This window comes from Mustela putorius, unplaced genomic scaffold (genome assembly GCF_011764305.1).
Source record: "Mustela putorius furo isolate JIRA1106 unplaced genomic scaffold, ASM1176430v1.1 tig00000083_pilon_pilon_pilon, whole genome shotgun sequence".
Lineage (NCBI taxonomy): Eukaryota > Metazoa > Chordata > Mammalia > Carnivora > Mustelidae > Mustela > Mustela putorius.
In genome coordinates, this window is record NW_025421273.1 from 33,259,189 (window position 1) to 33,273,651 (window position 14,463).

At 35.7% G+C, this 14,463-nt stretch overlaps 1 long non-coding RNA gene across 1 annotated transcript in view; it reads right to left on the minus strand.

The window, feature by feature from the left end:
* Nucleotides 1-12,628, minus strand: part of LOC123391194 — a 54,631-nt gene extending 42,003 nt beyond the window's left edge. Inside the window, exon 1 of the long non-coding RNA XR_006605856.1 lies at nt 12,549-12,628. This is a non-coding gene — a long non-coding RNA (uncharacterized LOC123391194). The remainder of the gene's footprint in view (nt 1-12,548) is intronic.
* Between the last annotated feature and the right edge of the window lie 1,835 nt (nt 12,629-14,463).

Genomic DNA, 14,463 nt, shown 5'->3' on the forward strand with positions numbered 1-14,463 from the left:
CAAAAATTATACTTTCACAGAAAATAAAACCATATGGCCAAGTGAGAACCACTTTTCCTTGTTTACATCATCTTATTATTAAATATTCCGTATGCTATTGTCTGGGCTACTGGAACCACATTATGTTTAAACAGATTCAAACTATTCATTTATTCAAACTGACAAAACAGAACAATTGTTTATTTCCCAAAAAAGCATACCATTTTCTCCATGGCACTTTTTTTCTCTGTGGATTCCATCAGTTTTTGGCTAGGAAGTGTGTTCTCTCTGCCCTGGAGGAGTCTGCTTTCTTTTGGTTGGCAATTAGCCCTTTCTCAGTGTTTATTTCAGCACTAAGACTCAGGAGTCTTGTGGAACCCATCTCTAAGCTCATATAATTTCTTTTACTATTTTAAAGCTACATTAGTCTTTTAAAGCCAAAGAAGAATGGGCCTTCTCTGCGAATTTCAGTCCTGAACTATACTATTAAAAAGAACACTGTAATTTCCTACAAAATTACATTAAAACACTGATACAGTCTTCACTAAGATTAGAATTAAATATTCAATAGAAATGACAAAATCACGTTTTCAAATAAGTAATCTAACAATTGAAGACCTATACAATTACTAAAAACAATTCAAGTGATACTTAGATAAAAATGAGCATTAGGTGATATACACATTAATTCTATCAGAGGTTCCAGTGTATTTCAATACTCACACATGTTAAGTAAAATATGTAGTTATAGTATATCTTAACTTAGACCTACATTTATGATGGTGCACTGGGAATAATGATGCTGTCCCCACCCAAATATCATCAGACCCTAATCTCTGAGAGCTGTGTTACATATCATATTCAGATATTATTAAGGTTACTGACATTGAAATTGGGAGATTATTCTGGTTTATCCAAGTGAACCTGAAGTAATCACATGGGTTCTTAAAAAGCAGGAGATGAGAGCAAAAGGGATGAGTTAGAGAGACGCAGCAGAAAGGGGAGACAGAGAGAAGATTCAAAGCACGACAAGGACTGGGCCATGATCACTGGCTTTGAACACGGAGGAAGAGACCTCCCAGGAAGTTTGAGAAAGCATCCCAGCAGATAACCAACAAAGAAACAGGGACCTAATTCCTACAACTACACGGAGCTCAATCTGCCAGCTCCATGAATTACCCCAGAAAAACACTCTCCAGAACCATCAAAAAGGAAGGCAAGTCCTGCCTACACTTTCATTTAGACCTTGTAAGATAGGGACTTTGTAAGACCAGGACAGGCAAGCCAAGTCCACTGACTACAGAACTGTGAGATACTAAACTGATGTTGCTTAACCCACTGACTTTGTGGAGATTTGCTAAGGCAGCAGAAGAGAAGCAATACAGTAGCTGTGTTTTGCTTGTGACACTTTTGCTGGTTCAGAGCCTTCTAAATGACCTGATCAATGTTCTTTTAAATCATTTTATTTTATTGTTCTAACTGTATCTATTTTCAACAGGTAGAAGGAGGCCAAGAAGAAAGAGGTATTACTATACAATTAAGGCATTTTCCCTAACTTTGTAAAAAATGGTTTGAATCATAATACCCAGTATTATGTGTGAACCATAATTCATGATAGTGAATATGGTTCGTTGTGGATATGGTTCATTTTTCACATATGGTTCAGTGTTTGAACCATAATACCCAGTTTCAAAGTTTTCACAAATATATGGATGGTAACTAATTGAATGCATTAGTTTGCTATGGCTACAGAGTACAACAAACTGGATGGCTTAACCAACAAAAATGCATTGCCTCACAGTTCTGGAGACTAGCAGGGCTATCTATGTTCTTTTCTGGATTCTCTAGGGAAGAATCTGTTTCCATTCCTTTTCCAGCTAACTACAGAACATCCTCGCTCCTTACCTCATGGCCTCCATCTTCAAAAGCCAACAATACTGCATGTCCTTGTGATTAAAGTGGACCCACCAAAATAATACAGAATAATCTCTCTATTTTAGGGTCAGTTGATTAGTGAACTTAACACCTTAATTTCCCATGTGTCATGTAACCTAACGTTCCCATGTTCTGGGAATTAGGACATAGACATCTTTGCGGGGTCTTACTATACATATTTAGGCACTAAGGACTCATGGAGTAACAGTCAAGATAATTGGTTTTGAAGTACAAAAAAATGGGGCTCGTATTCTGCTTCTTTTACTCTATGACCTTGGTCATGTATTAGTATATCTTGAGCCTCAAATTTCCCAGCTGCAAAATAGAGGCAAGAGGAGCCACATTGTAGAGATCTTTGGAAATTAAATTAATGTAAAGTGTTTAGAAAAGTGTTAATACTCTAACAGTACAAAACACGATTATTATTGTAAGCGTTGAACAAGAAAGGGAGATATCACTAGACTCCTGGCTCAGAGGAAAGGAAGACAGTGACCATGATGAGGGATAAAAACAAGGACTCTCCTAATTCTTTGGAATATGAATACTCAAAGAGCAAGAGAGACAGAAAAAATGCCCCTTCATTACCAATCTTTTCATTTAGGAATGCCTACCAGGTGAGAGCCTCTAGGTTTAGTGATTTCTTTGGTGAGTTAAGTTGAAAAAAAGACTACCCCTAGTAAAAGTAAAAATTGATTTAAAGGATATTTGGTAGTGTCTAGTAAAGTTGAAAAATGCCCAATCTGTTAGTTTTCTAGGGCTACCATAACAAAGCACAAGTACTTTGAATGGCTTAAAAAACAGAAATTTATTGACTCACAGGTCTGAAGGCTAGAACAAGAGCAAGATATTGTCAAGGTTGTTTCTTCTGGAGAGTCATGAGGGAGAATATATTCCATGTCTCTTCTCTAGCTTCAGGTGATATACTGGCATTTTCAGATGTTCCTTGGCTTATAGAAGCATCATTGCTATCTCTGCCTTCATCTTTGCATGATTCTTTCCATGTGTGCATGTTTCTGTGTCCAAATTTCCCCTTTTTATAAAGACACCAGTCAGATTAGGGTCTGCCCTAATGATGTCATCTTTTTTTTTTTTTTTTTTTTTTTAATTTTTTTTTTTTTTTAAGATTTTATTTATTTATTTGACAGACAGAGATCACAAGCAGGCAGAGAGGCAGGCAGAGAGAGAGGGAGAAGCAGGCTCCCCGCTGAGCAGAGAGCCCGATGTGGGACTCGATTCCGGGACCCCGAGATCATGACCTGAGCCGAAGGCAGCGGCTTAACCCACTGAGCCACCCAGGTGCCCTAATGATGTCATCTTAATTTGATTTCTCTATACAGACCTTATCTCCAAATAAGGTCACATTCTGAGATACTTGGGGTGGGGAATTAAACATACAAATTTTAGAGGGACACAATTAAACCATTAATAATCAAATTCATTAACAGATTCCTTTTTTTATTTTTAAAGATTTTATTTATTTATTTGACAGACAGAGATTAAAAGGAGGCAGGGAGACAGGCAGAGAGAGGAAGGGAAGGAGGCTCCCTGCTGAGCAGAGAACCCGATGCGGGGCTCAATCCCAGGACCCTGAGATCATGACCTGAGCCAAAGGCAGAGGCTTTAACCCACTGAGCCACCCAGGTGGCCCAACAGATTCCTTTTTAAGAATGCAGTAGTTCCCCCTTTATCCACAGGGGATATATTCCAAGAGCCCCAGTGGATACTTGAAACTGCTGATAGTGATATATGCTGGTTTTTTTTTTTCCCCATATGTGCAAAGCTATGATAAAGTATAATCTATAAATTAGGTGCAGTAAGATGAAAGTTACTAAAGGATACAATAAAACAACTATAACAATATAATAAAAGCTATGTGAATATGGTCTTTTTCTTTCTCTTTCTCTCTAAATATTTTAGTGTAATGTACTCACCCTTCCTGTGAGAATGTGAAATGATCAAAATGCCTACTTATGAGATGAAGTGAGGTGAATGATGTAGGCATTAGTGACATGGCATTAACTTACAATTGACCTTCTGACAGTATGTCCGAGGGGAGATCATCTCTTTCTGGACTGTGGTTGACCACAGGCAACTGAAAGCATGGAAAGCAAAGTCATAGATAAGATGTAGATAAATAATAGATAATTGTAACAGAACATAAGCATAATGATTTCCATTGCTACATTGCTACTATGGTTTTCATGGTAAACTACTGAGGGAAATGTCTGTTATGCTCATGGATAATTTTTTTAATTTTAATTTTTAATTAATCTATTTATTTATTTATTTTGAGAGAGACAGAGAGAGAGTGCAAGAACACGTGCACATTAGAAAGGGTGAGGAGAGGCAGAGGGAGAGGAAAAGAACCTTAAGCGGACACTGTCTACACTGAACGTGGAGTCCACTGTAGGGCTCCATCTCACCACTCCAAGAACGTGGCTTGAGGCAAGATCAAGAGTCAGACACTCAACTGTATGAGTCACCCAGGCACCCCGATGATTACTTTTAAGTTTATATGTACCATATACTATCATGCAACATTCAAAATTCTCAAATTTATACATTTTAATGTGTCTCATTTACCAAAATACAGTGTAAGTGGAAAGAGCCAGTTACAGTAGGAGCATTTAAATGCAATTTTTAAAAGTATACAAAGAAGTGACATGTATTACTTATGTAAACATAACCACATTTTAAAATTTGAAGAAACAAAAAAAGGAATAAATCCATGAAAACCAGTATGTATCCGGATAGACGGGAGGTGAACTGATGACAGACAAACCTGTTTTACCTATAATGCTTTATTTCTTTGTTTTAAAAGGTCTGAACCACTAAAAAATTATATTGGTAATTCTAATATAATCATTTGGTATCTTTGTCGTTATATTATTTATTTACTTTTCTGAATTTTTTAACCTAAGAAAATTTTATAGAAGGAGAAAAAATTGCAACAACAACTCCAAACTTGGAATTATTACTTTAATGTTTCTCAATTGGCATGGTACCCATGGATAAGCCACAGCAAATGAGCAGGCTCTTAATACCATCATTTCTATCTTAAACCTACCAGATGTTTGTGAAAACACTAGGTAGGCACGTTTGTATTTTATTTTGCATAAATATACATATAGATTTGCTTAATCTGCATACTACTTCTGAGTTTTACATGGAGCATATAAGGAAAAATAAAATGCTACAACTTTTGCAACAGAATTAAAAGTACACCTTCCAAATCCAAAATTATAACAATTTTAGAAGAATCCCATCGCAAGTGTGGTAATGTATGTCTCCTGATAACAGAACTGGGGGAAGACAATGAAGGGATTATCTGGGGGAAGTTAGGAGGAAGGGTGATGTAGTGACTGAGCTACAGTTAGTACACCCATCTAACTGGGTGCTAAACCTGTCAGTGTTCTCATCTATTAAAAAAGAAAAAGGCTAATAAAGATATATACATCTTAAAGTTATAGACAATCCTCTAGAGATGGTTTATGTTAGGAACCTGGCACACAGTAACTTGGAAAAAAAAGGGAAAAAAATGTTGAAGTATGTATTTTTCTGACATACCAGTGTATCATTTTCTGGACTGTGGGATGGAGTTGCCTAACAAATACCTTGGGGACTGTCAAATAAAAAACAGATTTGAATGTAGATAAGAAGTTATTTAACTCAGATAAATTATTGCACAATGAGGAAAGTGACTCATAATAGGGAGGACTTTGCTAGGGAAATTCTATGCTTATCTTAAAGGTTAAACAGAAGAGACTTGTGCTTGTGTAAGGAGTAAAGTAGGCTAAAAAGGGATGTGTGGGAAGAAGGATGAACAGATGGTATGATCTCATAGTTGATCTAGTAATGTTTTTCCCTGAGGGCAGTCAGTTTTCGGGAGTGCCCATCTAAGAGGGGTTGTTCTTAATTCCAATACTTTCTTAAGTTCAAGGACAAGTCAAGATCCAAAGACCTGTGGGGAAGAAAGAAGACTGACTAAAATTTGGCCAAGTTAGAAGATATTTTGTCCAGATTGCTCAGGTCAGATAACAAGAGATAAACCATCAAAATAACTTACAGTAGAAGCTGATTAACACAAATATGGGTGTAACTGATTATAATTTGGAAAATGCTTTTCTTTTAGAAAATAATTTTACCACTTCCTCATATCAGGGAGATCATATGATAGTTGTCTTTCTCCGCTTGACTTATTTCGCTAAGCAAGATATGCTTTGATGAGTGCTGTGAAGTGTGTAAATCGGGCGATTCACAGACCTGTACCCCTGGGGATAAAAATATATTATATGTTTATAAAAAATAAAAAAATAAATAAAAAGTTAAAAAAAAAAGAAAATAATTTTATATGCATTTTGCTAAAAAGCAAACACAAGTTAATTAACATAGATTTGGTCATAAGCAAATAACACTAGCTTTGTTAAAGAAAATTTATAAAGAAAATTAAAGAAAGTAATTTTTTTCTTAAATGTTTGCTCCAAAATTACTGGCTTAACATTTATTATAGTGATTTTAGTGGAGACTTGCTAAAGATACACTGAGATTATTTCATTTCACTTCATGCCACTTAAAATTTTTCCCTCTTTCTATCTCAGATGTTTGTGTCTGATTGTTAGGTTTATCATTGTCATGTTTTATCTTTTTAAATGTTAGCATATCATCCCTTTGCCAATATAGGGATAAAAGGAGAAAGAAAACTGCTTTTGGAAAACATAAGCCTTCATTTAAACAGGAAGAGACTTAGTTAAGAAAGTAGTGAATAGAATAGTTATAGAAGCATAACTAAGGTAAATGGAGCTACACAAATTTGTTTGGGGATATTTCTCTTTCTCTCTCTGAGGCATGAACTCAAAATATTTAACTCACTGTATCTTATTTTGCTTTTAAATTTTATTTTAAAACTAAAAATATTTTAAATATCAATGGAAATAATCACTAATGTATGAACCAAGGGGTTATTGAATTTTATAAAATATGTAAATAAACTCCATGCAAATGAAATTTCCCAGTATAAACAAAATAGGAGACAATCATTCATTCTCCTATTACAAAACAGCTCTATGAAGTTAGAAAAAACTAAACAGGAAAATACAAAAAAGAATTAAAAGTACTAGAAATATATATACATAGATATATAATATGTATACACATATATATGTATATACACACACATAATCTGAAAGTTCCTTTTAGAAAAAAATCATAAAGTTATTTTATAGATTTTTATTAAATATAAACTGGATTTACACTTTCTCCTTTTCCTATTTTAAGATTCTGAAATTCAAGCTCTGTATTATTCATGTCTTCTCTATCTTCATTATTAGCTCAGAATAGACCTATGTGATTATATAATTTTTAACAAGCTATTTACCCTTAAAGTCTTGTTGTAAAAAACTATTACACCACATTTGAATCTCAAACTTGGGATTGCTAATGTTTTACACTGAAAGAAGTCTGAAGCATGGTCCTCCCTTTCTCTATTTGAATGATCTTTCTTTCATTAATAACTTGGATTTTTTCATTTGTCAGTTAGTTTCTTTGTTTAAAAAAAAAAAAGAAATAATAGCAATAACAGAGCAAAAGCAATGAAACTAAGAAAAAACTCCAGCATCTATATTCAGGTTACTTGACACACATATTCCTTATCATTCCCTTTTTTAATGTAAAAACCTCTATAGCTCTAGGTCTCTTTGAATAAGCAAAACAGAACTGAAAGTGAGCTTAGAAGTTTTCTCCTAAGTGAGAAGTGTATATAAGTATGATAGGCAATGAGGCCTTTGAAGCTTTTGATGACACTCTATAAATAATCTGGCTGAATTAAAAGTATCTTGAATAAGTAGTAAAACGCTCAATGTGGAAACAGCCACCTTGAGAGTCCTAGACAAATCTCTCAAAGTCTCTCTACCTCAGAGTGCCTAGGCAAGCTTCAGAGACTGGCAAATGCCTTATAGATTTGTTTCTAAAAGATCTGTACATGGGAAGATTAGCTTAATGCAGGAAGTGGAAAGTGGGTCATATTCATTTTTTCATGGTAGTTCAACACCTTCTGTATGTCAGACACTAATAGGTGCTTTATATCCTAACTAGTTCAGTCTATTTAAATGCGAGAGACAACTATACCAAAAGAAACCTCCAGTTTCTGTGAAATTATGTAATACAATACTAGTAATAAATATATAATATAATATGAATACAAGCAGAGTACTAAGGAAACACAAGACGAGGATCCAACATGCCCTTAAGAATCAGGGCTTATTTCCTGGCTGGGATGGTGCTTTAGGGCAAGCGTAGAACAATACAGGTGGGTAGACTTTCAGTTACTAGAAGTAACTTCCTTTGTCATTTTCTTAATTATTTCTATGGCTACCATTATATGATAAATATGGCATTTGTAATTTTATTATGCTTAAATCCAGCTATTGAGGACTGACCCTAAAGTCCCAAATCTGAAAATACCAAATTCTCCTAGAATTGACTGAAAACCCAATGAAGCTAGTTTAAATAATAAGGGGAAGTAATTTCAGAGTATCATACATACTTTAGAGTTTTAAATTTTTGCATTCCTTTGTTTAGCTCTATGCTTTGACTCTGTTTTGCTTTATCTTCTGATACTGCCTTTTTTTTCCTTTTCTTTTCTTTTCTTTTTTTTTTTTTTTTTGAATATGAAACTTTCAGAATCAGGTGGTTTTTCCTGAGGCAGTGAAATAACTTGCACTGCTCTAGTCCACACATTTGTAAGGCAAACCATTCAGAAGAAAAATTACCTCACTCCAAACATCAACTACGAATCCTGGACAACAAATTGAATGTTCTAAGTTGGACCAATCCCTTTTGATGGAGAAATGCACAGAGAAATTACATTAATTTTAGGCTAGTACCATCCGTGAAATAATCACATGGCTCTAGAGCAGGACCTGGAGTGAGATGCATTCTGAGTGTATGGGAGGGAGAGTGATGTCTTTCCTATGGAAGAACCTAGACAACTGCCCAACATCTGCACTGAAACTTCTCTTTACTCTTCTCTACTAATTTTATATTCAATACCTATCAAACTATATTTTCTAAGTTTGGTATGTGGAAACTAATATGCTAATTTGGTATATGTGAACTAGAAGGCTTTGAAAGATCTCCAGGTGTATCACTTAGAAACATTTATGGACTTCAATTCTTAGGTGTTTTGTGTTTTTCATCACCACTAAGCAATTCTCCAATTCTCAGCAGACACTGACTGGGTGTCCTATAATCTTACTCAATTCTGATACTATCTGCCTACAGACATGAGCTCCCACAATTTGAAGACATGGTACAACAAGATTGCCACCCCCCACCACATTTCAGCACCAATCACACACCCAGATTGTCACATATGCTTCTCAGCAACTGGTTATATATAAACGGGAGGTTCCCATGACCTCCTCCTTGGGTGTGCTTAATGTGTTCGAGCAGCTCACAAAACTCAAGAGCAACACTTACTTACATTTAACAACTTTCTGTAAAGAGTATTATAAAGAATAGTCAGAGGAAGAGGTACATAGGATGAGATCCAGAAGCCACAGAACTGAGGTGTCACCTTCCCAGCAGGTGGACACATCAGTCTAAAAGGGCATCAAGTCTCCTTGTTCAGAGTTTTTATAAAGCTTAATCTGTAGCCCAACTCCTCCTCTTCCCAGAGTCAGGGGGGAGCTGAACGTTCTAACCATCTAATCATTTGGTCTTTTTGGTCACCAGCCCCATCCTGAAGCCACCTAAACTCAGATGTACCCAAAAGTGACTCCTTATGAATAACAGACACTCCTGATCTCTCAGGAAATTTGAAGGGTTTTAGGAGTTCTGTACCAGGAACAGGAGACAAATACCTAATATTATTTATAATACCAAAATATGAAAATATTTAATTTTAGGCAATTAGCTTCTAATATGAAGGTAGTATACATTCCAACACTGACACCTTCATTAGGCTTTCGAAGGCTGGCACAAACTTAGCAACTTAACACACTTTGGGGTTTGTTTTTTTTTTTTTTTTTTCAATTTAACTTTGTGTCTGTAGTTGTAAGTAGGACATGTGTCTAAATAGGCTAAACTAAATGTATCAGCAGAACTACTATGCTCCTTCTGAGGGCTCTAAGGAAGAATCTATTTTCTGCTCAATTGGACTGTTAGCAGAATTATTTCCTTGTAGTTGTAGGACTGAGGTCCCAGTTTCTTCCTGATTGTAACCTGAGACTTGTTCCCAACTTCTAGAGCCCACCACATTCCTTGGCTCATGCCCTTTTCCTCCATTTTCAAAGCAGTAATGATCAGATCTACCTCTCTTCAAATCTTTCTGATCAGGAATAATATGATCTAATGTGACTAAATAGGGCTTACCCAAATAAACCAGAATAATCCCCCCATCTAAAAGTTCCTGAATTGTATTATATCTGCAAAGTCTCTTTTGCTGTATTTAAAGATTTGGAAAATTAGGACATGGATATTTTGGGGGATCATTATGTTGCTTACCATAAAACACACTAATCTCCCATCATTTATTTCCAGAGTGATCCCCTTAAAATTATTATAGTTACTGTATTGTTTTCCAAATAAACAGAATGAATGGAAAGCATGTGTCATGTTTGGTAGAGTGTCTTATCTTCCTTGTCTTGCTAGTCTGACCATGTGACTGAGCATGGAGACTTTAGGTCGTGTGGTATCTATTTGACCTCCAAGGGGCAAGAGTCTGAGACTGGTCATGTGGTCAGTCAACTATGCTTACTTGGTGGAGCCCCAATAAATATATGGACATCAAAGCTTAGGTGAGCTTTCATAATTGACAATACTCTGTATATAATCATGCATCCTTAATGAAAAAATAACACTGTCCATAGTTCCACAGAGAGAAAACAACTGAAAGTTCCATAACTGGCACTTTCCTAGACTCGACTGTATTTGTTCTTCCTTTGATGGATATAAATAGGTATCCTCTGGCTATAATAAACCATAACCATGAGTATCATACTTTTTAGTAAGGTTTATGAGTCATTCTAGAAAATTAAGGAAACTTAGGGTTGTGTTAGTAACCCCCCTAATGACTTGTAGTTGATGTCAGAAGTAAGAGCAATTTTTTGGACTTCCTCTAATTTTTCAGCTCTCCACTGATAATTTGTATATTTCTTTTTTTTTAATTTTTTTAATTTTTTTTTTTAATTTTTTATTTTTTATAAACATATATTTTTATCCCCAGGGGTACAGGTCTGTGAATCACCAGGTTTACACACTTCACAGCACTCAGAATAATTTGTATATTTCTTAATCTGGTATTTTACCATCTGGTTTCTCTATCTAACCCCAATCTGGTTTCTAAGCTTTTCCCAGATATGTACCTTCTACTTGGGCAAAATGCTTCAGTGATGCCAACTCCTCCCTGCTGTGTATATGATTACAGTAATGTCCCATACTGTTCATACCTTTTTTTTTTTTAAGTCCACATCTTCTTGTAGTGATTAGGGTTTACCCTCTTATTTGCTAATGGACAACAGATATGATATAAGGAGAGCCTTAACAAGTGCTAACTGATCAGGATTTTCTTCTGCTGCTCTTAAAACCCTTGTGTTTCCATGTAAACGGCCTGCTGGATGATGAGAGGCATGTGGTGACCCAGTTGCCCCCGTGACCCCAGCTGACAGCCTTTCAACCAGCAGACCTGTTAATGAGGGCATACAAGATTATACAGTCGTCAGCTGATCTGCTAGATTAATACAGGTACATGGCAAGCCCAGCTGACATAATGACTCAAAGCTCAAGAAGGGATCAGAATTTATTAGTACTGATACATGAAAAAAGGACTTAAGGGAAGAAGAGTATAAGGGGGGATAGTCCATTTTGGGGTCATGTTATCTGCATATTATGCAAGGAATGGAAGAAGAAGTAGCTTATCTCAGACCCACTGAATGAACGGAACTTGTATTGACTAGAAAATATATGGCTCCTTGAATAAAAAGAGTACTGGATAAATGAGTTACTTATCCATTATAGTTGTTCGCACTTTCAGCACGAGCTTTGTAATTCATAAGGTACACTATACTGAAACATTATCTCAAGGCAGACATATTAAGAAAATAGATTGTTTAAAGAGGTCCAGTGATATTCCAACTAGATGCACACTCTAATCTGTCATTTCTTTTTTCTGACTCCTCTAAATATGGGACATAGTTATAACCCTTTAGAGAACAATAGTAGAGTAGTGGTTTCTTGCCACTATTTTCTTGGACTATTTCTTGGACTATTACACGAGAAATAGTAAGGTAGATATAATACATTAATATGTACATGGGTTTTATCTACTGCCCTCTGCAAAATATTTAAAGTTTATGCTTAAAATTATAACACAAAAGTTTCTAAAACTGAATATTCGACTACTGCATGAGATCAAAGCCTTCCAAAATTCATATGTTGAATCCTTACACCCAAGATGACTATATTTGGAGATAGTACCTTTAAAGAGGTAATTAAAATTAGAGGAGATCGTAAGAGTTGACACCTAATCAAACAGGACTGGTATCCTGAAAGGAAGAGGAACTATAGATCTCTCTCCCTCATCCCACATATCCACAGCAACAAGGCAACCAACTTCAATGTAAGAAGAGAGGACTCACCGAACACCAACTCTGCTGCTACCTTGATCTTAGATTTCCAGCCTCCAGAACCGTGTGGAAGTTAATTTCTGTTGTTGAAGCCACAGCCTGAGCAGACTAATAACACTCCCTGTTGGTTAAAATGGGTCTTTATAATTTCTGCATCACGGGTTCATGTTTGTTACTCATCCTGTTTTACTTCATTGTTGTTAGGAACTGTATGATGCTTGTCTTCCTAGAACTTTAATTAGAGATTGTAAATCATTTTAATTAGACCTTTTAATGAAATATTGAATAATGGAAATTTCATTATCGGCACATCTTTTAAAACGATAATTAAGGATTTAGTAATCTTTCAATAATATTTATGCTTGTTTTATGTGCTTAAAATAAACTAAATAATAAGCATTATTTTTTAAATTCCATGTACATTCTGAATATTTGGGTTTAGACTCGGGAACTGAATATTTGGGTTTAGACTTAGAAAACTGGAGGGCAAATTGCAATGAAGGCAAATTGCATTTTTTATAAACATATATTTTTATCCCCAGGGGTACAGGCTGTGAATCACCAGGTTTTTCTCACATGTCCCCAAGTTTCATTCCCAAACCCCCTCCCCCCGGCAACCCTCAGTTTGTTGTGAGATTAAGAGTCACTTATGGTTTGTCTCCCTCCCAATCCCATCTTGTTTCATTTATTCTTCTACCCACTTAATTTCTATGTAAGTTTCATTAGGTCTGCATGGTTTTGCTTTACATGCCCTTATAAATTAATATTATTGCATAGGTGAAAGAGCAATGGGACCTTGCAAACTATGGACTTGGGGTGATTACGATGTATCAATATAGTTTATCAATTATAAGAAAGGGATCACGGGGGGGCCTGGGTGGTGCAGAGGGTTAAAGCCTCTGCCTTCGGCTCAGGTCATGATCTCAGGGTCCTGGGATCGAGCCCAGCATCAGGCTCTCTGCTCAGCAGGGTGCCTGTTTCCTCCCTCTCTCTGTCTGCCTCTCTGCCTACTTGTGATGATCTCTGTCAAATAAATAAAATCTTAAAAAAAATATATATATATATATAATAAAGGTATCACTTTGGTGAGGAGTGGGCTATGCATGAATGGAGGCAGGGGGATGTGGGAAATCTCTGTACCTTCCTTTCAATTATTTTACTGTGAATCTAAAACTGCTCTAAAAAGTAAAGTTTTATATATATATATATATATATAATTACAACCTAATTTTTTAATTCAAAATTCCACAAAAAGCAACTGACAGTTTTATAGCAATGATAGCATAGGTTGATGATGTCAAATTTTCATAAATCAAAATTAAAAACATCATAAGCCATGGGGGGGAATGGATGCTATAGTTATTACCATACAAAAGAGTGGATAAGCTATTATTCCTAAAGATGTTTTGTTATTTTGTTCATTCAAAAACGTGTTAGGCACCAATGAAATGGAATCTTCTGTTTCAAAAATGTAAATTTCTGAAGTACCTGAGAAGATCTTAGTGGGAAAAATGATGAAATAAGTTAAAAAATAATTTCCTGCTCAGAATGATTAGAAATTAATTATGAATTAATGAGAATGGTGCATAATTTGAATGAAGGGCATGGAAATATCCGGAGACAAAGAAATAATTTATTCATGACTCAGTGTAGTAAACAGGCCTCTATGAGGAGAAGAAATCTCCAAGCTGGTCAGTATGTCAGGACAACAAATGAAATATGGGAAATTTATAATTAAAGAGACTTTCTGGGATGCCTGGGTGGCTCAGTTGGTTAAACCGCTGCCTTTAGCTCATGCTATGATCCCAGTGTCCTGGGATCGAGTCCCACATCCGGCTCCTTGTTCCGCAGGGAACCTGCTTCTCTCTCCGCCTTGCCTGCCACTTTTCCTGTTTGTGCGTGCTCTCTATCTCTCACAAATAAATAA